General features: G+C 61.0%; 1 long non-coding RNA gene across 7 annotated transcripts; it reads right to left on the bottom strand.

Moving 5' to 3' along the window:
• Window positions 1-208: 208 nt before the first annotated feature.
• Window positions 209-24,460, bottom strand: LOC141958773 (uncharacterized). 7 transcript variants are annotated; one of them, XR_012633328.1, is made up of 4 exons: window positions 24,346-24,459; window positions 23,496-23,594; window positions 20,988-21,134; window positions 209-393 (listed from the first exon to the last, which is right to left on the bottom strand). It is a non-coding gene; the product is annotated as an uncharacterized LOC141958773 (long non-coding RNA). The 7 variants fall into 7 exon arrangements; XR_012633326.1 differs by lacking the exons at window positions 20,988-21,134; window positions 23,496-23,594; window positions 24,346-24,459 and adding exons at window positions 1,806-1,953; window positions 2,302-2,418; window positions 3,482-3,567 and having other exon boundaries at window positions 217-393; XR_012633327.1 differs by lacking the exons at window positions 20,988-21,134; window positions 23,496-23,594; window positions 24,346-24,459 and adding exons at window positions 1,806-1,953; window positions 2,302-2,418; window positions 2,906-2,927 and having other exon boundaries at window positions 217-393.
• Between the last annotated feature and the right edge of the window lie 753 nt (window positions 24,461-25,213).

Here is a 25,213-nt window from a genome sequence, read left to right as displayed (position 1 = left end):
GCTCTTAACAGCAGCACCCGCCCCTCCACCCGGAGCAAGCCCTTTACAGGGAGGGGCCGCTGCCATCAGCCTCACTGCCCACACCTGGGGCCCCTCCAGCCCCAGCCCACAGCTGGAGGCCATCACCCACCCCCACAGAGCATCATCACCCCTCCCAGCCCCTCACCTGGGGCAAAGGAAGCACAAAAGGCAGCCGGCAGCCAGCAAGTGTTTATTCAGTCACACACAGAACAAGTCCCAGAAGGGAGTGAGTCTGCTCCGGGGCTCAGGGCCCCTAATGCTGCCCCTGCCCCTGGCACACCTTGGCGCTTGTTCCCGGAGCCACGCTCCTCAGTCCAGCCGGGAACAGTCAGTCGGTTCCTGGAGCAACAAGCTGCAGGGCAGAGCTGGAAACTGCCAAACATGAGGAGCAAGATGCAGGACACAAGAAGACAGAAGAAAGGTGGCAGCTAGCTGACTAGTACAGGGGTAGAGAGAAAACAAGAGATGAGCAATGGGGCGGTGAGAGGATGGGGACAGGGAACCCAGCGTGGATATGCAGAAAAAAAAGCAGCAGGGAGAGAAGAAAACAGGCAGCAGAAAGAAGGAGGAGGAGCAGGACAGAAACCAACAAAGAAGGACGAGGAGCAGCATAGAGATGCAGAAAAAAAAAAGCTGGGATGGGTGGCACAACAGACATGGAGGGGGAAAAAAAAAAAGGGGGGGAGCAGGGAGCTAGACCAAGCAAGATGGAAGAAAGACCAAAAAGCTCCAGAGAACAGGGCACAGAGGGAGGAAAAAGCAACAACGATGGGGAGTCAGGACAGCAAACCATGGGAAGGAACACAAAACAAATCACATCGCTACATGTGACAGGGCAGAGAAGGAAGAATTAGGAAACAGGGACAGAGACACAGAAAAAAAGAGACCTGGAGCCAAAAACTAATCCTGATGCATACAGAAAGAAGGGGGGTGGGGGTGGGGGGGTGTATTCTAAAACAGGGGAAACAGAGACAGAGAGATGGAGAAAAGACAAAAGCAATAGACGACAAGGCATCGAGAGAGGAATTACTGAATAGTAACAGAGCGCCAGCCAGAAACAGGCCACAAAGCAGCAAAGATCACAGGGGGTACGGGGCACAGAGGAAGGAATTCGCAAACCCGGCACAAGGAGCCAGACAGAGAGAGAGCGAGGCAAAAATTAAATGGTGAAAAGAGACAGACCGCAGGGCAGAGGGAGGAATTGATAAACAGGGACAGGGCACCCGACAGAGCATGATGGAGAACAGGGAAAAAAAAAATAGCAGCAAGCTACAGGGAAGAGGGAGGAATTAAAGACCAGTGACTGGAAGACAGACAGCGACACATGGAGAGAGAGAAGACAAAAGAGCGATGGGCAACAAGATGGATAGGGAGGAAATGAAAAACAGCAGAAGGGAGTCAGCCAGAGAGAAAGACACCGAGGAAAAAGGCCAGACAGTCTATGAGGGACGGAGGTAGGAATGAAAAACGGGGGACAGGGAGCAGGAAAGAGAGAGATGGAGATCGCAGGGAATAGCAGCGGGTGCAGGAAGAAGAAAGGGGCATCAATAGGAACAGGGAGCTGGACAGAGAGGGATGGAGAAAGGCAACAAGAGCGGCAGGGTACAGGGCAGAGAAAGGGAAGACCTACAAGATGGGGACAGGGAGATGCTCCAAGCAAGACGGAAGATACAGGTGAGCAAAAAAAGTTGAGCAGCACCAGAAAGAGAGGAGTCTAGGAGAAAGACAGGGAGGGACCAGGCCACACAAGAGGGATGAGAGGGGCCCAAGAGCTCGGGACTTACTGCAGTTCTCCGCGCTGCCAGGAGAATTTGACAGGTCAGACTCCTCCTTCTGTTTGCCTTCTCCCTTCCTCTTCTACAGCTCCAGGTGCCTGGCTGTCCTCCACTTATGAGAAGATGTAGGTGTCTCACAGCTCTTACGAGATGAGGCCTGCTAGACACAGAACCTCATTCAATCACACACTACGTGCAGGAGTAGGACAGAGGAAAGAGAGAGAAACCGAGAAGTGAGGAGCAGAACGGAAGGATCGAGAGAGAAATGGACTGAGCAGTGATGCAAAAGGTACAGAACAAGCAGTCAGAAGTGCAGACAGAAAAAGAAAAGGGAGCAGCAAGACAAGAGAGAGAAAGTGAGAGAGGAAGGGGGAGCAAGGCAGAAGAAAAGAAAGAAAAGATATAGAGAAGAAGAAAAAAAAAATCACAGCATGGGAAAGAGAAGGGCGGGAAGGGACTGGGACATACAAGGGGGGCGACAGGGCCCCGAGGGCCCGGGACTCACCGCGGCTCTCGCTCCCGGCACTGCCGGGAGAACTGGACAGGTCAGATGCTTCTTTCTCCTTCCTTCCTCCTGCCCCTCCTCTTCTTCTGAAACTCCACTCGCCCGGCTGACCTCCCCCTAAAAGAATACGCGGGTGTCTCTCGGCTCTTACAAGACGTGGCTTCCGACACACGCAGCCTCGCTCGCTCGCTCCGCGGCCGTTCCGCGCCTGGGTCCGGCCCGCTGCGGACTGTGCAGAGGGCTCCTCGCTCACCCGGAGAGGCAGGCGCTCTCCCCCTGCAGGGCGAGGCGGCTGCTGCCCACATGCCCTTGACGTTCTCCTTCCTTCCCTTTCTCCGGCCCCTCCAGCTCCAGCCGCGGCGGCTCCCGCCCCGCTGCCCACGGCCGGGAAGGCTCGGCTCCGCCCGTCCCTTCTGGCCCCCGAGCCGTGAGGAGCGCCAGGCCGGGCAGAGACACCCCACGCCAGCCCGAGCTGGGCGCAGCCGGCGGCATCCCCGGGGCAGGAACGGACACGCGCGGCCCCAGCGCGGCCTCGGGAGGGGGCACGGAGGCGGCAGGGACCCTTATTGCCGCGGACCGGCCCGGCCGCAGCCCCAACACTCACCTCCGCCGCGCACGCGCACTCCCGGGAGACGCCGCGGCCGCGCATGCGCACCCCCGGGCCGGGGGGCACACCGCGTCTCGGGGAGCCGCGGGCAGCCCGCGGGAAACCGCCACAAAACCGCGTCTCGGGCCGCGCCGGTACCGAGGGCTGTGCCGTGCCGCGCGCGCCCGCCAGCGCCGCAGCTGCGGGGAACCGAGAGCGCAGAAACTGCAGCTCCCGGCGTGCCCCGGGGAGCCAACATGGCCGACCGGAAGCCCCCTGCACGTGACTACGGCTCCCGCCGCGCCGCCCGCGCACCCGGAAGCCCGGCCGAGCGCAGCCCCGCGCGGCTCCGGGCAGCGCCGCCGCCGCCCGGCCCCGACGCGGAGCGGCCTCCGCCCCCGGTCCCGCCGCACCTTTCCCCGCAGCCGCCCGGCCCCGCTCCTGCCTCGGCTCGCACCGGCTCCTCCTCCAGCACCGGCCCCGGACAGGGAGGGGTCGCTGCCTGCAGCCTCCCTGCCCGCCCCTGCGGCTCCTCCGGCCCGGCCCACGCTCCCCCCCCCCCCCCCCCCCCCCGGTAACTATAGCGACCAGCACCGTTAATAAACGCCGGAGATGCCCGTCACTCCTCCGAGCTCGCGCTCTATGGGCCGCCGGTCCTCCGGTCGCGGGGCCGCCGCCGCGCACGCGCACTCCGGGGGCCGCCCGGCGCAGCCGCACGCCGCAGGTCGCCTCTCCCCGCCGGGGGAACCTTCCCCGGGCAGCGGGAGCAGCCGCTGGACGAGACCGCTCCGGTGCGCGGGCCGACGGGACCGACGCTGCCAAATCTTATAACCCCCCGGAGAGGGAGGAGCTCCGGCACGGCCGCAGCGCAGGGCAGCGCAGTCTCGCCTTGTGACCCAGAACTCAGCGGGGTGACCGAAGTGTCGGTCAGAGCAGCCTCAGGGCTCTTTGGACGGGTGGAAGGGGGAGGAAAGCCTGTGACAACGCGACACGGGAGCGCAGAGTTGTTTTAAGGACGAAACAGCGTAACTTCGGTCCCTGGGAGACCAGTACAGTAACTATTAAAAGCACACGTATTGTTAGATATTTTTCCTAAACTCACATTTATCCAATTTAGTTTTTCAAATCCTGGTGATAGCAGAAATAGTTTTTTAAAAAAACCCAGATAAATCCAGGAACATTTCTGCCCGCGTTCAGCCGCTCTTCTGGAGCGTACGCTAGGAGCTGGAGAACCCGAGCAAGCTGTCTGATTATATTTACGGCAGCTCTGGCCCCGACAGCTCCCCCGTCCGTCCCCTTGCCAGGAACTAGCGCCGCGGCGGCTACAGCTCAGCCCAAAGCCAAACCGACACCGACCTCGGCTCTGGAAAGCGCCACCTCATCTCCCCCCGTTTTGCTGATTAGGGATATCAATTCAACTCAGACACCGGAGTGAAAGGAGCAGGCGTATTTTATTAGAAATAACTAAATAACAGAAGAATATGGAAAACACGCAGTCAGGAAAGACGGAAGAGTGCACTCACACAGATAGGAAAATACAGGGTAACGCATCAAATCCTGACTGCCTGAGAGAGAGGGAACAGCGATTAAAAAAGATCCCTCAGCACCTGCACCCGTTGCCATCACCCAGACCCGCAGGCAGCCCCGGTTACAGCGAGGGTTTGCAGAGCCTTTCCCGGCAAGTGGGAAACCCTACGCGGTGCGTCCACCCGTAGGTGAGGCCTCCAAAGTCGCTGTGAGCGGGTCCACCCTTCTATACCCCAAAATCGGCAAGCCAGAAGAGCTGGCACCTTGGTTTGGAGCGGAAATATCTGGTTTCAATCTCACATTAGATTCCCCCGGAGCCTGGCCAGGGCTCAGGGGAGAAGCTAAGGGAGCTCCTCTGCTTACCCAGGCAGACTAGGTGCAAGGGCTCACGTCGGGCCACAGGGCCAGACTACGGTCTCCACGACCCGGTTATTTCATCCCCACACAAAGAAAGATAAATGTACATTCAAGAGAGCCACGTCTTCCACACCTCTTTCACTAACGATGACATACTGAGTGAGCAGCTTCGGCTCAGGGCCTGTTGTTCAGGCTTCGATACTTCCACTTTTTACATCGGAATAGGTGGTTGGTTATCACTTAGTAAAATACCTGTTAGCACAATGGTTAACAGTTATAAAATACACAGGACTCGTCTACAAGTCAACTCTGGCTTGGCCCTATGGTCCAAGCCTTAGCGCTTCACCCCGAGAGTCCCCTTGCAAGCAGCCAGGACCAACACACGCCGCAAACATTCCAGCGGCTGCCAAAGGTTCAAATCCCACGCGCAGCGCCACGTGGCAGGCAGCGGTTAAAGCCGAGTTGGGCAGAAAAGGAGCTAAATGGGGAACACGCAGTTGGAGAAAGCATCTGATTGAGCACCCCCGGCACTGAACAGATGGGGAAAGGGTGGGCACAAACGCCCTTTTGGGGCAGGGAAGAGGAACGTGCTCCTCCAGAGGCTGAGATCCAGCCGCTTCCTTCCCCGTACAGGTGCGGAAAGAGAAGCACTCAGAGCAGGGGAATCCACCTCCAAAACCCTGCTCCCGACTGCTCTTCCCCCGGCATCCCACGCAGCCTCAAAGGGCGCTGCGGGTGGCTGCAGAGCCCTCCCGCTCCCCACGGCTGGTGCAGCCACATCCAAGTACAGAAAGGAGTTTTGAGAAAACTTCAGGAAGTTGGGTCATCGTCAGGTGGAATGGGAGCAGGTTCTAAAACTGGAGAACTACCAAGAGCCGAGTACTTGCTCACGAGGCAAAGAAAACATCCCCAAAGGGGCAGGGACGCTTGAGGCGACCACAGCCCAGGTGACAGGGAGATCCCCTGCCCAGGAGGGCTTTCTCTCGCCTCTTTGCCGGCCCGCTGCCGCTACTCCTCCCGCTCGCTCTTGCCTCGCAGGTCCTTCTGCACGCGGTGGATGTCTCTCCCTTCTTCTCCACGACCAACTGCTGCAAGAGCAGGAGAATGCCATCAGGTCCGAGAGCGACGACGGTCCTGGGTGAGAGCTGGCCACAGCACCACCTGAACACCGGCCGCCCTCACACAGCCCTATACCCCCGCCCCCCCGAAAAAACCTCACAGATCGGCTTTTCTTACCCAATCGGTGCTCCGGTGCTGCCACACGTGGAGTCGCGGCCGGCGCTGGAGCTGGGCTCGGAGTCGGGCACTCTGGGCAAACGGAGCTGGGCATGCAGAGCGGCGGCCACCGAGGCTGCGCCCCTGCTTACAGGGGGCTCGAGCCGCTGCCGGGACTGCAAAGTGCCCGGGACTGCAGGGCACGGGCCAGGCCCCGACTTACAGGGCAGCCCCGGTCCCAAAGGCCCACGAGGCCCCTCCTCTCCGCTACAGGGGCGCCCTGACCCGCACCCCGCTAACAGGGCCGCCACCCCACACAAGGCGCCAGCCAAGCACTATCGAGAGTGCTGGGCGCTGTCTGCCCTGAAGGCAGGTGAATCGGCAGCAGCGGCCCTTTCCCAAGAGGTTCTGGGGGCTGGGGAAGCAGAACTTCCCGAGGGGGGTTCCTCATCGCTTGGGAGAAGCTGCCGCGTCACTGCGGAGCAGCTGGTTGCAAGGGGCTGGCGGCTGAGGCCCACCCGTGCTGCCTGTCCCCCTAAATCTCCCCCTGCCCTGCCGTACCCCTGTCCCCTCTCCCTCTATGCTTTAAGCCCCCAGGCCGCCGGGCACCACCAGGTGAGAAAATGGGGTCTGAGGCGGCTCAGGCCGGGGCAGGAGGGAGGAGGGAGGGCCGGGGGCCAGAGCACGCTGAGGGAAGGTCCCTCAGGCGGCCGGCTTCCCCGTCGTCCAGGCAGAGGAGCTGGCGCCCGACCGCGCCGTCCTTCCAGGCACCAGCTCCCGGAGAAGGAAGAAGGAAGAGGCATCCGTGGCCTGCGGAAGAAACTACGAGGCGAGGGCAAGCGAGAGGAGGAGCGGCACGCTGAAACCGGGGAAAGAGAAAGGGGCTGCGGGCAAAGGGCCCTCCCTGTCACCACGGCTGCTGTGGGACAAGAGCGTCCTGGGCAACTCTGGGAGGGTCTCGAGGACTCTGGGGCAGGTACTTGGCTCAGGGCCGTTCCCTGCGTTTCTAGAGGCTACCGTGGTTCTCGGTGAAGGGGACACAACTGCCGAGCCTTTGCCCTCGAAGGCCGGGGGCCGTAGACGCCCGCTCGCTACCCGCTCCTCCTGCCGAGGGCGGGGGACGGGCACAACCCCGCTTACAGGGCCGTCGGGTCAGAGGGCTCCACGGCTCGTGGCACTCGCCCCGAGTACGGGGCCGGCACGCTGGCAGGTCGCCAGCAGGACAGGCAGCCACCCAGGCCCAGAGAGCGGGCGGGTCACGCGTCGGCCGTGCTACAACCGCGCGGCTTGGCTCCGTCCTTGGAAAGGAGGGGCCAGCCGGGACTCGCCCTCCGCTCGCGGGCTCAGCGGGGACCGACCCCCTGTTGCTGCACAGAGCCCCTCTTTCCCTCCCGGGAAGTTTAAGCTAAGTACGCTGCAGCGATTTCAACAGGGGCCTAAACAAGAAGCTCCTTCACTCGCTCACTCGCACCGACGCGGACACAGGCAGGCACACGGACACGGACAGGGGGAAAGAAAACTTCCCAGGAGAGAGAGCGAGCTCTGTGCAGCCAATGTCTGGGGAGCCGTCCCCTCCCGCGAGCAAGAGAGCAGAGCCTCGGACCTGCCCCCCCGGACGCACGGAGCCCAGAGGGACTCAACGTGCCACGGGCCTTCGCGGGGGACCGAGGGACAAGTGCCGCGACGCGCCCCGACTCCAGGGGGTCACGCTGGCCAGGCCGCCAGCAGGCAGAAAGCCGCCAGGGCCGGGGAAACAGCCCTCCCCTGCCTACAGGGCGGGCTTGGGGGCCGGAGAGCCCCATTTGCCCCTCGGTGCGGGGACGGTGCCGCTCTCTCCTTACAGGGTCGCCCCTCTCTCCGGGCAGCCAAACCGTCGGGGCAAGGGGGCAAAAGGCCAGAGACCCGAGCCCTGCTTACAGGGAGGTCACCCGGCGCAGCGCCGGCCAGGACACCAAAGGTGCCGGCAACGGTGCCGTGGGGAGGCCCCTTTGCCCTGAGCTCCCGCCTCTCCCCCCAGCCCTCTCTTCAGCCCGCCGCTCCTCCTCTCCCTCGCTCTGGCCTCGCAGCTCCTTCACGATGCCTTGTCTTGCTTCTCGAGGAGCTGGTGCTCGGAAGGAAGGCGCAGCCAGGCCCCAGCTCCCCCACCCGGAGGACAGAGCAGAGGCCCCGGCCCCGCTGCCAGGCCCCCCCCCGCGCCCAAGTTACAGGCCGGCCGGCCTGGCTGCGGCTCACCACCACGGCGCGCTTCAGGAGCTCCGCTTCCCGCCCCGGCCACAGAGACGGCGCCGCTCACCCCCCTTAGAGGGTTGCCACCTGCCCGGCAGCCTGACCACGGGGTGACGTGGCAAAAGGCCGGCAAAAACCCAAAGACCCGAGCCCTGCTTACAGGGGGGTCACCCGGCACAAAGCCGGCCAGGGCACCGAAGGTCCTGGCGACACGCTGGTGCGACCACAGCCCCGGTGACAGGGAGGTCCCTTTGCCCAGAGCGCCCTTCTCCTGCCTCCTCTTGCTGCCCAGACTTCCTCCGCTCTTGGCCTGCAGCGGTACAGGACGGAGACCTCCACGCTGCTCCGCCGCCTGCTGCAAGGGCAGGAGGATGCCGTCAGGTCCGAGAGCGATGCTGGTCCCCGGCGAGAGCTGGCCACAGCACCACCCGAACCCCGGCCGCCCTCCCACCACCCACCCCGCGAAAAAACCTCGCAGATCGGCTTTCCTCACCCAGTCGGTGCTCCAGTGCTTCGTGCAGGGACCGTGACGGGCTCTCATCTGCAATGGGCTCCTGGCAGCGTCCGGCGGCTCCTGGCAGCGTCCGTCAGGGCCTGGACCCTCCTCAGCCCCTGAGGTGATGGCGGTCCCTCCTCATGCAGCTCCAGTCCCCCCCCACGCGCCCTGACGCAGGTCTGCTGCCCCTCCTAGGCGACGGCACTGGCCCCCCACCCTGCAGCAGCTTTGATCCCCTGCCAAGGTGGCTCCAATCCCTCGGCCCCGAGTCGATCCATTTCTTGCTGAGGCAGCGCCGACTTGCGCTCCCCTTTCCCTCAGGCGGCCGCTCCGCCCCTCACAGCGGCGCTTTGCCCAGAGCGCGCTTCTCTTTCTTCCGCTTGCTGCCCAGACTTCCTTCGCTGCTCCTCCTGCTAACCCTTGCCTTGCACGGCCTTCCGCATGCGGTGGATGTCTCTCCCTTCTCCACCACCAAGTGCTGCAAGAGCAGGAGGGTGCCGTCAGGCCTGAGAGGGACGACGGTCCCCGGCGAGAGCCTGACACGGCACCACCCGAACCCCGGCCGCCCTCCCACACCACTATTCCTCTATACCCCCCCCCCCCCCCCCCCAAAAAAAAAACCTCACAGATCGGCTTTTCTTACCCAATCGGTGCTCCGGTGCTGCCACATGTGGAGTCGCGGCCGGCGCTGGAGCTGGGCTCGGAGTCGGGCACTCTGGGCAAATGGAGCTGGGCATGCAGAGCGGCGGCCACCGAGGCTGCGCCCCTGCTTACAGGGGGCTCGAGCCGCTGCCGGGACTGCAAAGTGCCCGGGACTGCAGGGCACGGGCCAGGCCCCGACTTACAGGGCAGCCCCGGTCCCAAAGGCCCACGAGGCCCCTCCTCTCCGCTACAGGGGCGCCCTGACCCGCACCCCGCTAACAGGGCCGCCACCCCACACAAGGCGCCAGCCAAGCACTATCGAGAGTGCTGGGCGCTGTCTGCCCTGAAGGCAGGTGAATCGGCAGCAGCGGCCCTTTCCCAAGAGGTTCTGGGGGCTGGGGAAGCAGAACTTCCCGAGGGGGGTTCCTCATCGCTTGGGAGAAGCTGCCGCGTCACTGCGGAGCAGCTGGTTGTAAGGGGCTGGCGGCTGAGGCCCACCCGTGCTGCCTGTCCCCCTAAATCTCCCCCTGCCCTGCCGTACCCCCGTCCCCTCTCCCTCTATGCTTTAAGCCCCCAGGCCGCCGGGCACCACCAGGTGAGAAAATGGGGTCTGAGGCGGCTCAGGCCGGGGCAGGGGGCAGGAGGGAGGAGGGAGGGCCGGGGGCCAGAGCACGCTGAGGGAAGGTCCCTCAGGCGGCCGGCTTCCCCGTCGTCCAGGCAGAGGAGCTGGCGCCCGACCGCGCCGTCCTTCCAGGCACCAGCTCCCGGAGAAGGAAGAAGGAAGAGGCATCCGTGGCCTGCGGAAGAAACTACGAGGCGAGGGCAAGCGAGAGGAGGAGCGGCACGCTGAAACCGGGGAAAGAGAAAGGGGCTGCGGGCAAAGGGCCCTCCCTGTCCCACGGCTGCTGTGGGACAAGAGCGTCCTGGGCAACTCTGGGAGGGTCTCGAGGACTCTGGGGCAGGTACTTGGCTCAGGGCCGTTCCCTGCGTTTCTAGAGGCTACCGCGGTTCTCGGTGAAGGGGACACAACTGCTGAGCCTTTGCCCTCGAAGGCCGGGGGCCGCAGACGCCCGCTCGCTACCCGCTCCTCCTGCCGAGGGCGGGGGACGGGCACAACCCCGCTTACAGGGCCGTCGGGTCAGAGGGCTCCACGGCTCGTGGCACTCGCCCCGAGTACGGGGCCGGCACGCTGGCAGGTCGCCAGCAGGACAGGCAGCCACCCAGGCCCAGAGAGCGGGCGGGTCACGCGTCGGCCGTGCTACGACCGCGCGGCTTGGCTCCGTCCTTGGAAAGGAGGGGCCAGCCGGGACTCGCCCTCCGCTCGCGGGCTCAGCGGGGACCGACCCCCTGTTGCTGCACAGAGCCCCTCTTTCCCTCCCGGGAAGTTTAAGCTAAGTACGCTGCAGCGATTTCAACGGGGGCCTAAACAAGAAGCTCCTTCACTCGCTCACTCGCACCGACGCGGACACAGGCAGGCACACGGACACGGACAGGGGGAAAGAAAACTTCCCAGGAGAGAGAGCGAGCTCTGTGCAGCCAATGTCTGGGGAGCCGTCCCCTCCCGCGAGCAAGAGAGCAGAGCCTCGGACCTGCCCCCCCGGACGCACGGAGCCCAGAGGGACTCAACGTGCCACGGGCCTTCGCGGGGGACCGAGGGACAAGTGCCGCGACGCGCCCCGACTCCAGGGGGTCACGCTGGCCAGGCCGCCAGCAGGCAGAAAGCCGCCAGGGCCGGGGAAACAGCCCTCCCCTGCCTACAGGGCGGGCTTGGGGGCCAGAGAGCCCCATTTGCCCCTCGGTGCGGGGACGGTGCCGCTCTCTCCTTACAGGGTCGCCCCTCTCTCCGGGCAGCCAAACCGTCGGGGCAAGGGGGCAAAAGGCCAGAGACCCGAGCCCTGCTTACAGGGAGGTCACCCGGCACAAAGCCGGCCAGGGCACCAAAGGTGCCGGCAACGGTGCCGTGGGGAGGCCCCTTTGCCCTGAGCTCCCGCCTCTCCCCCCAGCCCTCTCTTCAGCCCGCCGCTCCTCCTCTCCCTCGCTCTGGCCTCGCAGCTCCTTCACGATGCCTTGTCTTGCTTCTCGAGGAGCTGGTGCTCGGAAGGAAGGCGCAGCCAGGCCCCAGCTCCCCCACCCGGAGGACAGAGCAGAGGCCCCGGCCCCGCTGCCAGGCCCCCCCCCGCGCCCAAGTTACAGGCCAGCCGGCCTGGCTGCGGCTCACCACCACGGCGCGCTTCAGGAGCTCCGCTTCCCGCCCCGGCCGCAGAGACGGCGCCGCTCACCCCCCTTAGAGGGTTGCCACCTGCCCGGCAGCCTGACCACGGGGTGACGTGGCAAAAGGCCGGCAAAAACCCAAAGACCCGAGCCCTGCTTACAGGGGGGTCACCCGGCACAAAGCCGGCCAGGGCACCGAAGGTCCTGGCGACACGCTGGTGCGACCACAGCCCCGGTGACAGGGAGGTCCCTTTGCCCAGAGCGCCCTTCTCCTTCCTCCTCTTGCTGCCCAGACTTCCTCCGCGCCTCGTCCCACTCCCTCTTGGCCTGCAGGGGTACAGGACGGAGACCTCCACGCCGCTCCGCCGCCTGCTGCAAGGGCAGGAGGATGCCGTCAGGTCCGAGAGCGATGCTGGTCCCCGGCGAGAGCTGGCCACAGCACCACCCGAATCCTGGCAGCCCTCCCACCACCACCACCATCCCCCCTCCTTGCGAAAAAAACTCACAGATTGGCTTTCCTCACCCAGTCCATGCTCCAGCACTTCCTGCAGGGATGTCTACGACGGGCGCTTTTCTCCTCCGGGCTCCTGGCCGCGTTCAGCGAGGCTTGGACCCTCCACCGCCCCTGAGGCGATGGCCGTCCCTCCTCAGGCAGCTCCAGTCCCCTCTCACCGGTCCTGAGGAAGCTCCGCTCCCCCACCCCCCGCCGTTGACGACACTCCCCCCGCCAGGTGATGACACCACCCCACTTCCCCCCACCAGGCGACGACACTGCTCCCCCCCCCTCCCCCGCCGAGGCGACGACACTGCTCCCCCCCCCCCCCCCCCGCCGAGGCGACGACACTGCTCCCCCCCCTCCCCCGCCGAGGCGACGACACTGCTCCCCCCCCTCCCCCGCCGAGGCGACGACACTGCTCCCCCCCCCCTCCCCCGCCGAGGCGACGACACTGCTCCACCCCCCCCCCCGCCGAGGCGACGACACCGACCCCCTCTCCAAGGCGCCTCCCGTCCCGTCCCCCCCCCCCCGTTCCCAAGTCGATCCGGTACTTCCCCAGGCAGGTTCGACTCCTGCTCGCCCCTTCCCCGGGCAGGTCCCCCTCAGGCGACCGCTCCGCCCCTCACAGCGGCGCTTTGTTCAGAGCGCCCTTCTCTTTCCTCTTGCTGCCCAGCCTTCCTCCGCTGCTCCTCCCGCTCGCTCTTGCCTCGCAGGTCCTTCCACACGCAGTGGACATCTCTCCCTTCTCTGCCACCAGCTGCTGCAAGGGCAGTAGTTTGCCGTCAGGTCTGAGAAGGACGCCTGTCCCCGGCGAGAAGTGCCCACAGCACCACCCGAACCCCGGCCGCCCTCCAACCCCCCCTTCCCCCCCGAAAAAAAACCTCACAGATCGGCTTTTCTCACCAGAGCCGCTGCTCCAGCACTTCCTGCAGGGACGACCGCGCCGGGCACTCGTCTGCTCCAGGCACCTTGCCGCGCCTGGCGGGTCCAGGACTCTCCTGAGCCCCTCAGACAATGGCGCTCGCCCCCGCACAGGCGACTCGGGTCCACCCCCGCCCGCCCCGAGCCGAGCCGAGCCGATGAGGTCCCCGCCGAGGCGGCGCCGATCGCCGAGCAGCCTTTTCCGGGGGCGCCGCTCCCGCTCCTCTCAGGCGGCCGCGCGGCGCCTCACTGCTGCGCGCGCCGTTCCCGCCCTTCGCCTCAGGCGGCCGCGCGGCGCCTCACTGCTGCGCGCGCCGTTCCCGCCCTTCGCCTCAGGCGAAAGCTCCGCCCCTCACGTCGGCGCGCGCCGTTCCCGCCCTGGTCCCGCCCACTCGCCCTCCCCGGCGCGGCGGCCGCCCGCCCGCACCCTTCACTTCCTCACTCCGCGGGGCTCGGACCCGCAGGCACCGAGGGCGAACGGGAGAAACCGGTCCCTCCCGTAAAGCAAAACGGTGAAGGGACTCGGCTCCTCACCCTAAGAAAAGCTGCCAAGCTCGGGGTCGGTCCCCATCCATCAACTCGAGTGTCCTCATTGTCCTCTCCGCGTGGGGGGTGTGCCGAAAGCGGAGGGACGCAGGCTGCCGGAGGCAGGCAGGGAGGCAGGCAGGCAGGGAGGCAGGCAGGCAGGGAGGCAGGCAGGCAGGGAGGCAGGCAGGCAGGGAGGCAGGCAGGCAGGGAGGCAGGCAGGCAGGGAGGCAGGCAGAGTTGGCGTAAGTGAAGGGCAGGAAAAAGTAGAGGCCAAAATGTGGTGGAATGAACAAAATGACTGACAGGCTGCAGGAAAGTGGAGGCCTAGACGCCACAGGGCAAATTTCTGCCAGGAAGGCGGAGATGCCGGAAGGAGGTGCACGCTCTGATGGGCATTAGTGTTTGAAAAGGGCTGGATAGCCAAAAAGGGATGAGAGGCCCTGGTGGAATTAGAGACGGTGAAATCACTTAGAAAAGGGGGGGGGGGGGGGATCTACAGGCATATGTTGGAAGCAAAACAGGATCACGGAGCAAGACAGAGGAAGAGAGGTAATGATGGGTCGAGACTAGAAAGACAGAGAGAAATCACCTGTGGGGGGAAAGGAAGGTGGGAAGGAGGGAGAGCAAGGGACGGTCAAGAAGACAGAGGGATTGAAGGCATGAGAGAGCAAGAGATTGAGAAAGGGAGAGGGATCGGGACGGGCTACAAGCTGAAAGGGAAAGGCCCACGGAGCAGAAGGGAAGGGCACGGGAGCTGGGCACGAGTTTGTACTAGGAAAGTGAGATGGGGAGTCTAAATAATCTTAAGATTGATGGTGCAAGACTTGTGCAATAACAAAAGGAGGCGTATGGGGCTGTTTGCAAAGACATACCAGGTGCTGATCACATCGCTAGGCTGCAATCTCCTAGCCTGAAGAGGAGTTTCTTCTGGTCCATGAAGTTGTATGTTCCAGCAACAAATCACCCGAGATTCCAGCACAAACTGGCCTGGCGGTCTGGGCAGGGCCCAGGGAACAACTGAGGCTGCGCAGAGGAACAGGGTGAAAAGTTCATCCGCGAGGAAGAAGAGGTGCTTCATCTATAGAACCCTTGCCCAGAAATTTGCAACCCCTGCCCGGAACTTGAAGAGCTCATGGCGCAGGCACAAGGGGAGGAGACCTGATTGCCGTGAGGAGCGAGGGGAGGCGGGGGTAGGCTATGTGTATGTACGGGCGTTCTGTGAACGTGCACTATTCTGCGACAGATCAGCCGGGCGGGAGCTGCAAACCACGCGCATGCTTGTGGTGGAGCGATCCCCCATGCGCCCGGCGCTGGATGAACATACCCGCCTTGTGACTCCACAGTTACAGAGCGATTCCTCCGCAAAACAGAGAGACTGAGCCTTCAGCAGGTTCAAAACCGTCATTCCGTGTGATTGTGCAAAGAGCACATCAAGGCACGAATAAAGGAAGTGCGGAAAAGCTGCAAGAGACGGGAACAAAGCCGAGGCCAGAAAAAAAAGCCGAGGCCAGAAAAAAAAGCCGAGGCCAGAAAAAAAAGCCGAGGCCAGAAAAAAAAGCCGAGGCCAGAAAAAAAAGCCGAGGCCAGAAAAAAAAGCCGAGGCCAGAAAAAAAAGCCGAGGCCAGAAAAAAAAGCCGAGGCCAGAAAAAAAAGCCGAGGCCAGAAAAAAAAGCCGAGGCCAGAAAAAAAAGCCGAGGCCAGAAAAAAAAGCCGAGGCCAGAAAAAAAAGCCGAGGCCAGAAAAAAAAGCCGAGGCCAGAAAAAAAAGCCGAGGCCAGAAAAAAAAGCCGAGGCCAGAAAAAAAAGCCGAGGCCAGAAAAAAAAGCCGAGGCCAGAAAAAAAAGCCGAGGCCAGAAAAAAAAGCCGAGGCCAGAAAAAAAAGCCGAGGCCAGAAAAAAAAGCCGAGGCCAGAAAAAAAAGCCGAGGCCAGAAAAAAAAGAAGCCGAAATTAAGAGTAATTGGAGGCCAAATCAGGGCAGAAGCACCAAAATGTTTGAAAGACTGCAAGGAAGCAGACCTTAGAAGTATCTTATTTTGTGAGATGTGGGGGGAAGATGTATTTAGCAGGCCGTGGTGGAGTGGTATTTCGCAGGAGCGCAGCATTATCTTGCTTCATCTCAAAGGTAATTTGTATATTGGGGGGGGAGTGTTATACCAGGGGGGAGGCATTTTGTGCAGACAGGGGTAAACCGTATTTCTGGGGGGCAGAGAGTTTTATAATGAGGGGGAGGGTGGAGTACGGGAGGGGGAATATTATTGGGGGTAGCATTACATCAGTCTGTGTGTGTGGGAGTACTGGGTATTATTTTGCAGGGCGATAGCAACATTTCACATGATGGGAGAAGAGTCATTTTGCTTGGGGGGGCGAGCCTTACTTCAGCAGGGGGCAGAGAGAGCATTAGGGGGGGGGAAAGGAGTACATTATTTCACTGGGAGAGGTAGTAGTATTCCACAGGGGGGTGGGTGTAACATTTCTGGGGGTATTATTGGGCGAGTATTATTTGGAAGGGTGCATTATTCTACCGGGTGGGCGGGGGAAGGAAGGGCGGCATGAGGGGTGGGGATTTTTCACAGCAGTATCATTTCAGTGGCGGAGCTGTATTTCACAGGCGGAAGTATTGTTATTTTGCAGGGGTGGGGGAGTATTATTGGGGGACAATCATTTCGGGGGGGGGGGAATTCTTATTTCTAGGGGGGGATTATTATTTTGCTGGGGGTGCAGGGGCAGCAGGAGTATTATTCTGCAGGGGTATATTTTGAGGTCAGAGCATTTCCACGTGATTATTTGCTGGGGGACTTTTTAGAGGGGACTATTTTACAGGAAGTGTTTCAGGGTAGGGTATTTGAGGGGATCGTTTCTGTGGGGAGCCTGGGGGGGGGCAGTATTGGTGGGGTCGGCATTTACAGGGCGAGTATTTTAGGGCAGGAGTGGTGTGGTGAAAGAGCGCCAAGGCAGCGATGGGGAGCAGGGCGGGGGGATCAGCAAGGAGAGGAGGCAGCACGGAGGCATCTAGAAGAGAGGTGAGCGACAGGGAGCTGGACAGCAGGAGACGACTGCGGAAGAGAGAGACAGGCAGTAGGATGCTGGCCTGGAACCAACAAGAGGAACAGAGAGGACAGAGGTGGAACATGAGAGAAGGCAGGAAGAGAGAACAAAAGAGAGAGATGAAGCCATCAACAGTCGAGACAGGGAGCAGCACAGAAGGTCTGAGAGAGGGCGAGGTGAACAGGGTGGAGGACGGGGACAGGGAGATACAGGAGCAGGGGAGGCATGAGCGAGGTCACAGCATAGAGGCAGGAAGACAAGGAGGGAGGGAAATAGGGAGGCAGGGATATGGAACGGCAGACAGGCACGGCGAGGATAAGAATGCCCGGGAACAGGCCAGAGAAAGCTGTGGGCAGAAAGAGACCCCAAAGCTGACCTGGACCAAGAATTGCAAAGGAAAAAAATAGCACTAGGCTACAGGAGAGAAACAGAGGATGACAAAAAGGAAGGAGAGGGAGCAGGACCAAGGCATATAGAAAAAAGAAAAAGGGAAAGCCTGAAGAAGACACAAGAGGGAGTGGGAGCAGGGAAGAAGGAGAGCAGAGGTAAAGGGAAAAAAAAAAAAAAAAAAATCACAGCACCATGGGATAGAGATGGGGCCAGGGGAGATCCCAAAACATACAAGACGGACAACAAGGCCCCGAGGGTCCGCGACTCACCGCAGCTGTCGCTCTCAGCGCTGCCAAGAAAAATTTGCCAATTCAGACCCTTCTTTCTCCTTCTCTCCTCCCTTCCTCTTCTGGAGGTGCAGTCGCTCAGCTGCCCTCCACCTCAAAGAACACGCGGGTGTCTCTCAGCTCTTACAAGACACAGCTTCCTGCACACGAAGCCTCGCTCCCTCCCTGCATGGCCGTACCACACTCCGGGTGATGCGCACAGACCCTGGGCCCATGCTGGTGGTCCGGCCCTGCGGACTGTGCAGAGGGCTCCTTCCTCTCCCAGAGAGGCAGGCTCTCTCTTCCTGCAGTGGAAGGCAGCTGCTGCCCACATGCCCTTGATTTTCTTCTTTCCCTTTCTCAGGCCTCTGCAGCTTCAGCTGTGACAGCTCCTGTCCACAGCCAGAAAACGTCCCAGGGGCCTGTCCCTTCTCACCTCTCTGCTGCGAGGAGCACAAGGGCAGGCAGAGAACCCCACACAGTTCTGAAGTGGGTCCAGTCGACAGCATCCCCAGGGAAGGAACAGGCAAGCACGGCCCCGGTGAGGCCTCTGGGAGAAGGTGAAGCGACTGCCGTTATTACCATAGATCGCCCCTGGCCGGAGCCCCCCTTCCACAGGGGCTCCTGCGGAGGTGCCAAGGGCCGGCTTGCCGCCATCCCCGCGGGGCTCGGGGGTGACCTGGGGCTACGGGACGGGCTTCAGGGTAGAGGTGTGAGACCTGGGGCCAGGACACGGTGCGGGCGAGGCCAGTGCCAGCTCAAGGGGAGCTCTGGCAAGCTGGGGAGGCACCCGGCACCAACCCCCGGGGGACACCCATCTTCTTCCCCTCTGCCTTTGTCCCAGCCTTCGGGTAACTCCCTGGGGCTCCCCCGGCCCGGATCACCTCCAGGAGAGCCGAGGCCTGACACAGCAGGCGGTGTGAAGCTTCCTGCCCCACCGCTGCCGTGTGGCCAGCGGGCAGGAGGGGCCCCCACACCTGCCAAAGGGGCGGGCCGGCCTCACCGGCGGCCTCGGCCCTCGCCCACCCCCAGGAATCACGCCCAGCAAGCCTCACGCTGCGGCAGCAGGAAGGCGGCTCTGGCGGTGCCGCACACCTGTGCGGGGCCGGCGCTGCAGTCCTGCCCTTCGCGCACCGAGCGCCCGCCAGCAGCGTGACGTGGGGCGGCGGCGGCATTTCCTTACCAGGAGGGGGCACCGAGCGTGGCCGCACCCCCCCACGGGCATCAGAGCATCGCACTGACGTTGCTGGCGGGCGGCAGCGTGGGGCACGGGGCCACCTCTGTGTCGCCCACCGACAGCACCGTGTGGCGTTTGCCAGGCAGCGGCGGTGAGCGCAGGCGAGCGCCACCCCCCGCGCGAGCGGCGGCCGAGCGGCACGTCACTGCGCACACGCTCTCGAGGAACGGGCACGACGCTTGGTGGGGAGCAGCTGGAAGCCCCCGGGAATCCACGTGAAAGCGGCAACAAAACTATCCCTCGTGCTGCGCCACAGGGGCCGCGGCACGGGCGCCCACGAGCGGTGCGGCTGCCTGGCAGCCGAGTCTGCAGAACCTACAGCTCCTGGCACGCGCTGGCCAACGCGGCACGGCCGCCTGCACGCCAAGCGCTGTAAGACCCCGCATCCCAGCGTGACCCAGGGAACCAACGCGGCTGGCCAGAAACCCCACACGCCAGGACTACAGCTCCCGCTGGGTTGCGAGAGGCAGTTTTCTCTGCTTTCTGACCCTGCAGCAACACCGTTGCTCACCCCTCCGAACCCCCACCAGTGCACCCAGAAGCCTCACCACCGGCTCGGGGCAGCCCCTGCCACCACCTCCAACGCTGCCACCCTGCAGGCACCGCCATCCTCCCCAGGAGCTGCCAGCTGATGGCACGGCTCCACTCACCTTCTCCCTCGGTGCAGCCAGGGCCCAGCAATGCTCAGCGACTGCTCTGCTCCTCCCTTGGTTGACACCGACCCCTCCGACGGCTGCCTTGCTCTTAACAGCAGCACCCGCCCCTCCACCCGGAGCAAGCCCTTTACAGGGAGGGGCCGCTGCCATCAGCCTCACTGCCCACACCTGGGGCCCCTCCAGCCCCAGCCCACAGCTGGAGGCCATCACCCACCCCCACAGAGCATCATCACCCCTCCCAGCCCCTCACCTGGGGCAAAGGAAGCACAAAAGGCAGCCGGCAGCCAGCAAGTGTTTATTCAGTCACACACAGAACAAGTCCCAGAAGGGAGTGAGTCTGCTCCGGGGCTCAGGGCCCCTAATGCTGCCCCTGCCCCTGGCACACCTTGGCGCTTGTTCCCGGAGCCACGCTCCTCAGTCCAGCCGGGAACAGTCAGTCGGTTCCTGGAGCAACAAGCTGCTGGGCAGAGCTGGAAACTGCCAAACATGAGGAGAAAGATGCAGGACACAAGAAGACAGAAGAAAGGTGGCAGCTAGCTGACTAGTACAGGGGTAGAGAGAAAACAAGAGATGAGCGATGGGGCGGTGAGAGGATGGGGACAGGGAACCCAGCGTGGATATGCAGAAAAAAAAGCAGCAGGGAGAGAAGAAAACAGGCAGCAGAAAGAGGAAGGAGGAGCAGGACAGAAACCAACAAAGAAGGATGAGGAGCAGCATAGAGATGCAGAAAGAAAAGCTGAGATGGGTGGCACAACAGACATGGAGGGGAAAAAAAAGGGAGGGGGGAGCAAGGAGCTAGACCAAGCAAGATGGAAGAAAGACCAAAAAGCTCCAGAGAACAGGGCACAGAGGGAGGAAAAAGCAACAGCGATGGGGAGTCAGGACAGCAAACCATGGGAAGGAACACAAAACAAATCACATTGCTACATGTGACAGGGCAGAGAAGGAAGAATTAGGAAACAGGGACAGAGACACAGAAAAAGAGAGACCTGGAGCCAAAAACTAATCCTGATGCATACAGAAAGAAGGGGGGTGGGGGTGGGGGGGTGTATTCTAAAACAGGGGAAACAGAGACAGAGAGATGGAGAAAAGACAAAAGCAATAGACTACAAGGCATCGAGAGAGGAATTACTGAATAGTAACAGAGCGCCAGCCAGAAACAGGCCACAAAGCAGCAAAGATCACAGGGGGTACGGGGCACAGAGGAAGGAATTCACAGACCCGGCACAAGGAGCCAGACAGAGAGAGAGCGAGGCAAAAATTAAATGGTGAAAAGAGACAGACCGCAGGGCAGAGGGAGGAATTGATAAACAGGGACAGGGCACCTGACAGAGCATGATGGAGAACAGGGAAAAAAAAAAATAGCAGCAAGCTACAGGGAAGAGGGAGGAATTAAAGAACAGTGACTGGAAGACAGACAGCGACACATGGAGAGAGAGAAGACAAAAGAGCGATGGGCAACAAGATGGATAGGGAGGAAATGAAAAACAGCAGAAGGGAGTCAGCCAGAGAGAAAGACACCGAGGAAAAAGGCCAGACAGGCTATGAGGGACGGAGGTAGGAATGAAAAACGGGGGACAGGGAGCAGGAAAGAGAGAGATGGAGATCGCAGGGAACAGCAGCGGGTGCAGGAAGAAGAAAGGGGCATCAATAGGAACAGGGAGCTGGACAGAGAGGGATGGAGAAAGGCAACAAGAGCGGCAGGGTACAGGGCAGAGAAAGGGAAGACCTACAAGATGGGGACAGGGAGATGCTCCAAGCAAGACGGAAGATACAGGTGAGCAAAAAAAGTTGAGCAGCACCAGAAAGAGAGGAGTCTAGGAGAAAGACAGGGAGGGACCAGGCCACACAAGAGGGATGAGAGGGGCCCAAGAGCTCGGGACTTACCGTGTTCTCAGCGCTGCCGTGAGAATTTGCCAGGTCAGGCTCTTCCTTTTCTTTGCCTTCTCCCTTCCTCTTCTACAGCTCCAGGTGCCTGGCTGTCCTCCACTTATGAGAAGATGTAGGTGTCTCACAGCTCTTACGAGATGAGGCCTGCTAGACACAGAACCTCACTCGATCACTGAAATGCTGGGGTTTCTACTCCAACCCCAAATTAAAGTTGACATAGGGGTGATTCCCCCAGCCCTTCCCAAAGGGGGTGAGTTTCCCTTTAAGCTTCTCCTGGCAGCCAGAGCCATGGGGTAAAGGAGCCCCAGGGGTCCCGCAGCGAGTAACCCAAGGTCAGGGGTCCCAGCAGGGATAACAGCTGGGACCCCTGCAGGAGGGGCAGTGTCTGTGTGTGAGGGGGATGCCCTGTGCAGAGTTCCCTGCTGGGGAAGGACCTCCTGCCTCCCTGGGACTGGGCTCCAGGCAGGTCTGGCTCTTGTAAACGCGGGCTGTGCAGAGATTCAGTCTGTGGCTTCCTTGGTCTCGTGTGTTTGGCTTGTTGACTCGGTTGTTTCCTGTCCGTTCTATGGGAGACTGCATGTCACCAGTTATCCCACCCATTGCTGGTCGTGCGGTGTCATTGTTGGGGTCAGTGGGATTGATGTCAATTATGTATAATCTGACTTGTTTGTACCCCCAGTGCTCACCCATGGACTGACCCTTTTGTATCAAATACAATTTGGTTATTGGTTCATTTTTATGATGGCTGTGTCCTTTATGCTGGGCCTAATAATTGGCAAAACAATCACACACAATGTGCAGGAGTAGGACAGAGGAAAGAGAAACTGATAAGCGAGGAGCAGAACAGAAGGACAGAGAGAGAAATGAGGAGTGAGTGTGATACAAAAGGTACAGAACAAGCTGGAGTGGCTGAGGAAATGAGAGAGAAAAACACACAGAGATCAGGACAACTAGAGAGAGAAATTAAAACCATGGCTGGGCTGCAGAATTTGAAAAAAGCCAGGGAGCACAACACAAGAAATAATGGGACACTGAACTGGGCAGGGGGATATAGCAAGAAACAATGGGATGGGCAGTGGTATGGAGCTCTACAGACAAAATGTTCGGGAGAGGATGGAGGACAGAGGGAAGAAGGGAAAAGGGACAGGCAGTGAGGAAGTGATGGAGAAAGAAACAGTAGCAACCGAGAGATGAGAAGAGGGACAGGACCCAGGCAGAGACGTGGAGAAAGAGCATCAAGCCAGGGATGGGGATCAGGTAAAAGAGGAGGCTGCACAGAGGCATCTAGAAGAGAGGTGAGCGACAGGGAGCCCGACAGCAGGAGATGACTGCGGAAGAGAGAGAAACAGGGAGTAGGATGCTGGCCTGGAACCAACAAGAGCAACGGAGAGAAGGACAGAGGTGGAGCATGAGAAAAGACAGGAACAGAAAACAAGAGAGAGATGAAGCCATCAACAGTTGAGACAGGGAGCAGCACAAAGGGTCTGAGAGAGGGTGACCTGCGGAAACATGACTTTACAACTGTGAAGTTGTAAAGTAGGTATGTTTATTCAGTACTGGATGCATGGGGGATCGCTCCTCCACAAGCATGCGTGCCCTTTGCAGCTCTCGTCCTGTTTATATATTACAAAATAATGTTATCCCCGCCTCCCCTTGCTTCTCGTGGTAATCAGGTCGCCTCCTCTTGTGTGTGCGTGTTGAGCTCCTTTGGTGGTTGCAAATTCCTGGGCAGGGGTCGTATAGATGAAGTATCTCCTCTTCCTTGCCGATGAACTTTTCACCCTGTCCTTCTGTGCAGTCTCAATTGTTCCCTGGCCCCTGGCCAACCCACCAGGCCAGTTTGTGCTGGAGTTTAGGGTAATTTATTGCTGGTACATATACTTTAAATGACCAGAGGAGGCCTCTGTTCAGGCCAGAAGATAGTAGTCTCGCAACACTATCGGTATCCAGCATGTCTCTGCACACAGCCCCCAGCCTTGCACAGGCCTAAAGTTTGATCTCGCTGCATCCCCTAAACTTAAGGGTGAGGTGAACAGGGTGGAGGATGGGGATGGGGACACAATGAGGGGGGTGGGCATCAGCGAGACAAAGAGAGAGAGGTGGAGAAGGGGGGAGGGCAATAGGCAGTCGGGGACACATAGTGGCACATGCAGGCACAGAGAGGAAAAGAACATGTGGGAGCAGGCAAGAGAAGTTATGGGAGAAAAGGGACCAATGCCAATCAGGACAAAGAACTGTAAAAGGAAAAAACCAGTGCTAGCCTGCAGGAGAGAGACAGAAAATGACAAAAAAGGAAAGAGAGCAGGACAATAGCATAGAGAGAAAAAGAAAAAGGTAGAGCTAGAAGAAGAGAGAGAAAGAGGGAGAGGGAGCAGGACAGAAGAGAGAGGAGAGCAAAGGCAAAGAGAAGAAAAAAAAAAATCACATCAGTGTGGGATAGAGGGCAACAGGGCAGGGCCCACATGCACAGAAGGGGCAACAGGACCCCGTGGTCCCAGGACTCACCACAGCTCTCACTCTCAGCGCTGCCTGGGAAATTTACCACTTCAGACCCTTCTTTCTCCATCTCTCCTCCCTTCCTCTTCCGTAGCTCCAGTCCTCCCCCTAAAAGAATACGTGGGTGTCTCTTACCTCTTTATGTAAGCATTGCTTGCCCACTCTGGTCGGGGAGAGCACTCACGGCATCCCCGATCAAAAGGTTGCTGCCGGGCAAGGCATTACAGCCGTCCCATCTGGGTCGCTAAAACACTGTTATCTGCAAAGAGGATTCGTGCCCAGCGGGCAATAAACCCATCTTAACACGCTCAGGAGAGGGAGTGTATTTATTCAGGCCTGGCTGCTTGGTGGACTTTTCCACAAACCTAGTACACCAATGGCAGGTTTTCATGCTGCTTTTGCACACCGAAATCAGAGGTTAGTGCTTTTCCAAACACGCCTATTAGGTATTGATTGCTAATGATTAATGTACATTTATAATAGGGCTTATGTAATGCTTCTACGACTACACCTGCTCAGGGAAAGGCTCTTAACCTGTTCAGGGTTTTCAGTCTTATAACGAAGGTAGTTCATTGTCAGGACACTCAAAAGTTAGTTTCATTGTCAAGTGAATTGATTAGTCAACCTTCTGCCAGGTTGTTAAATAACTCATCCTCAGAAGTGCAGACAGAAAAAGAAAAGGGAGCAGCAAGACAAGAGACAGAAAGTGAGAGAGGAAGGGGGAGCAAGACAGAAGAATAGAAAGAAGAGGTATAGAGAAGCAAAAGAAAAAAAAAAATCACAGTATGGGAAAGAGAGGGGCGGGAAGGGACTGGGGCATACAAGGGGGGCGACGGGGCCCCGAGGGCCCGGGACTCACCGCGGCTCTCGCTCCCGGCACTGCCGGGAGAACTGGACAGGTCAGATGCTTCTTTCTCCTTCCTTCCTCCTGCCCCTCCTCTTCTTGGGAAACCCCCACCCCCGGCTGCCCCCCCGGACAGAACCGCGCACCCAGACGGCGGCGCCAGCCGCACCCCGGGCTGCAGTACCCGCTGTCGGCCACCGGGTGGCAGCAACGAGCACGAAGGCGGCAGCGCCGGCGCGGCTTTGGGCTGCGGTACCGACCTCCACCGCGCGGTGGCAGCACGGAGCACGCCCGCGCCGCGCCGCCAGCCCGGCCCGAGCTGCAGTACCGACCTTCGGCCGCCGGGTGGCACCGTCGCCCCGTTTCGCCCCTCCGAGCATCTCCCGGGAGCAGAAGCGACGCCCCGAGCAGCCGCCTCCGACCGTCCCAAGGCGGCAGCTGCGCCCCGGGCGGACAGGGCTCGCCTTCCTCTGCCCCGGCAGCGGCGGCAGCGCCGGCAGCACGGACGGAAAGCTGCTTCGTGCCCGAGGGGCGGCCGCGGGCGGCAGGAACCAGCGGCGGAGCTGCACCTCAGCGACGACCCGCTGGTGACCCGCGCGCTCCGCCGTGCTGCTCGCACCTTCCCTCCCCTCTGTGCTGCCAGCGCTCCGCTCCCCTCACCCTGCACCCGCACGAGGCTCCCGGGCAGGGCCCGTCCCCTCGGTAAGAGACGCCGCACAGAGTTCCTCCGCAGCCCGCAGCCAGCCGGGAGAGCAAGGCGGCCCCTTGGGCTCGGAGACGTCCTCGGCCGGTGACCGCAGCGCCCGGGAGGTTCCGTCTCTGCTCGGGGCAGCCGCGGAGCCCCGCGCTCCTGCCAGCGAGCGCTCTGCTGCCTGCAACACGC

The sequence above is a fragment of the Athene noctua genome, chromosome 3 (genome assembly GCF_965140245.1).
Source record: "Athene noctua chromosome 3, bAthNoc1.hap1.1, whole genome shotgun sequence".
In the NCBI taxonomy this organism is placed as follows: Eukaryota; Metazoa; Chordata; class Aves; order Strigiformes; family Strigidae; genus Athene; species Athene noctua.
The sequence above is the reverse complement of the archived record's forward strand: the minus strand, read 5'-3'. Positions and strand labels throughout refer to the sequence as shown.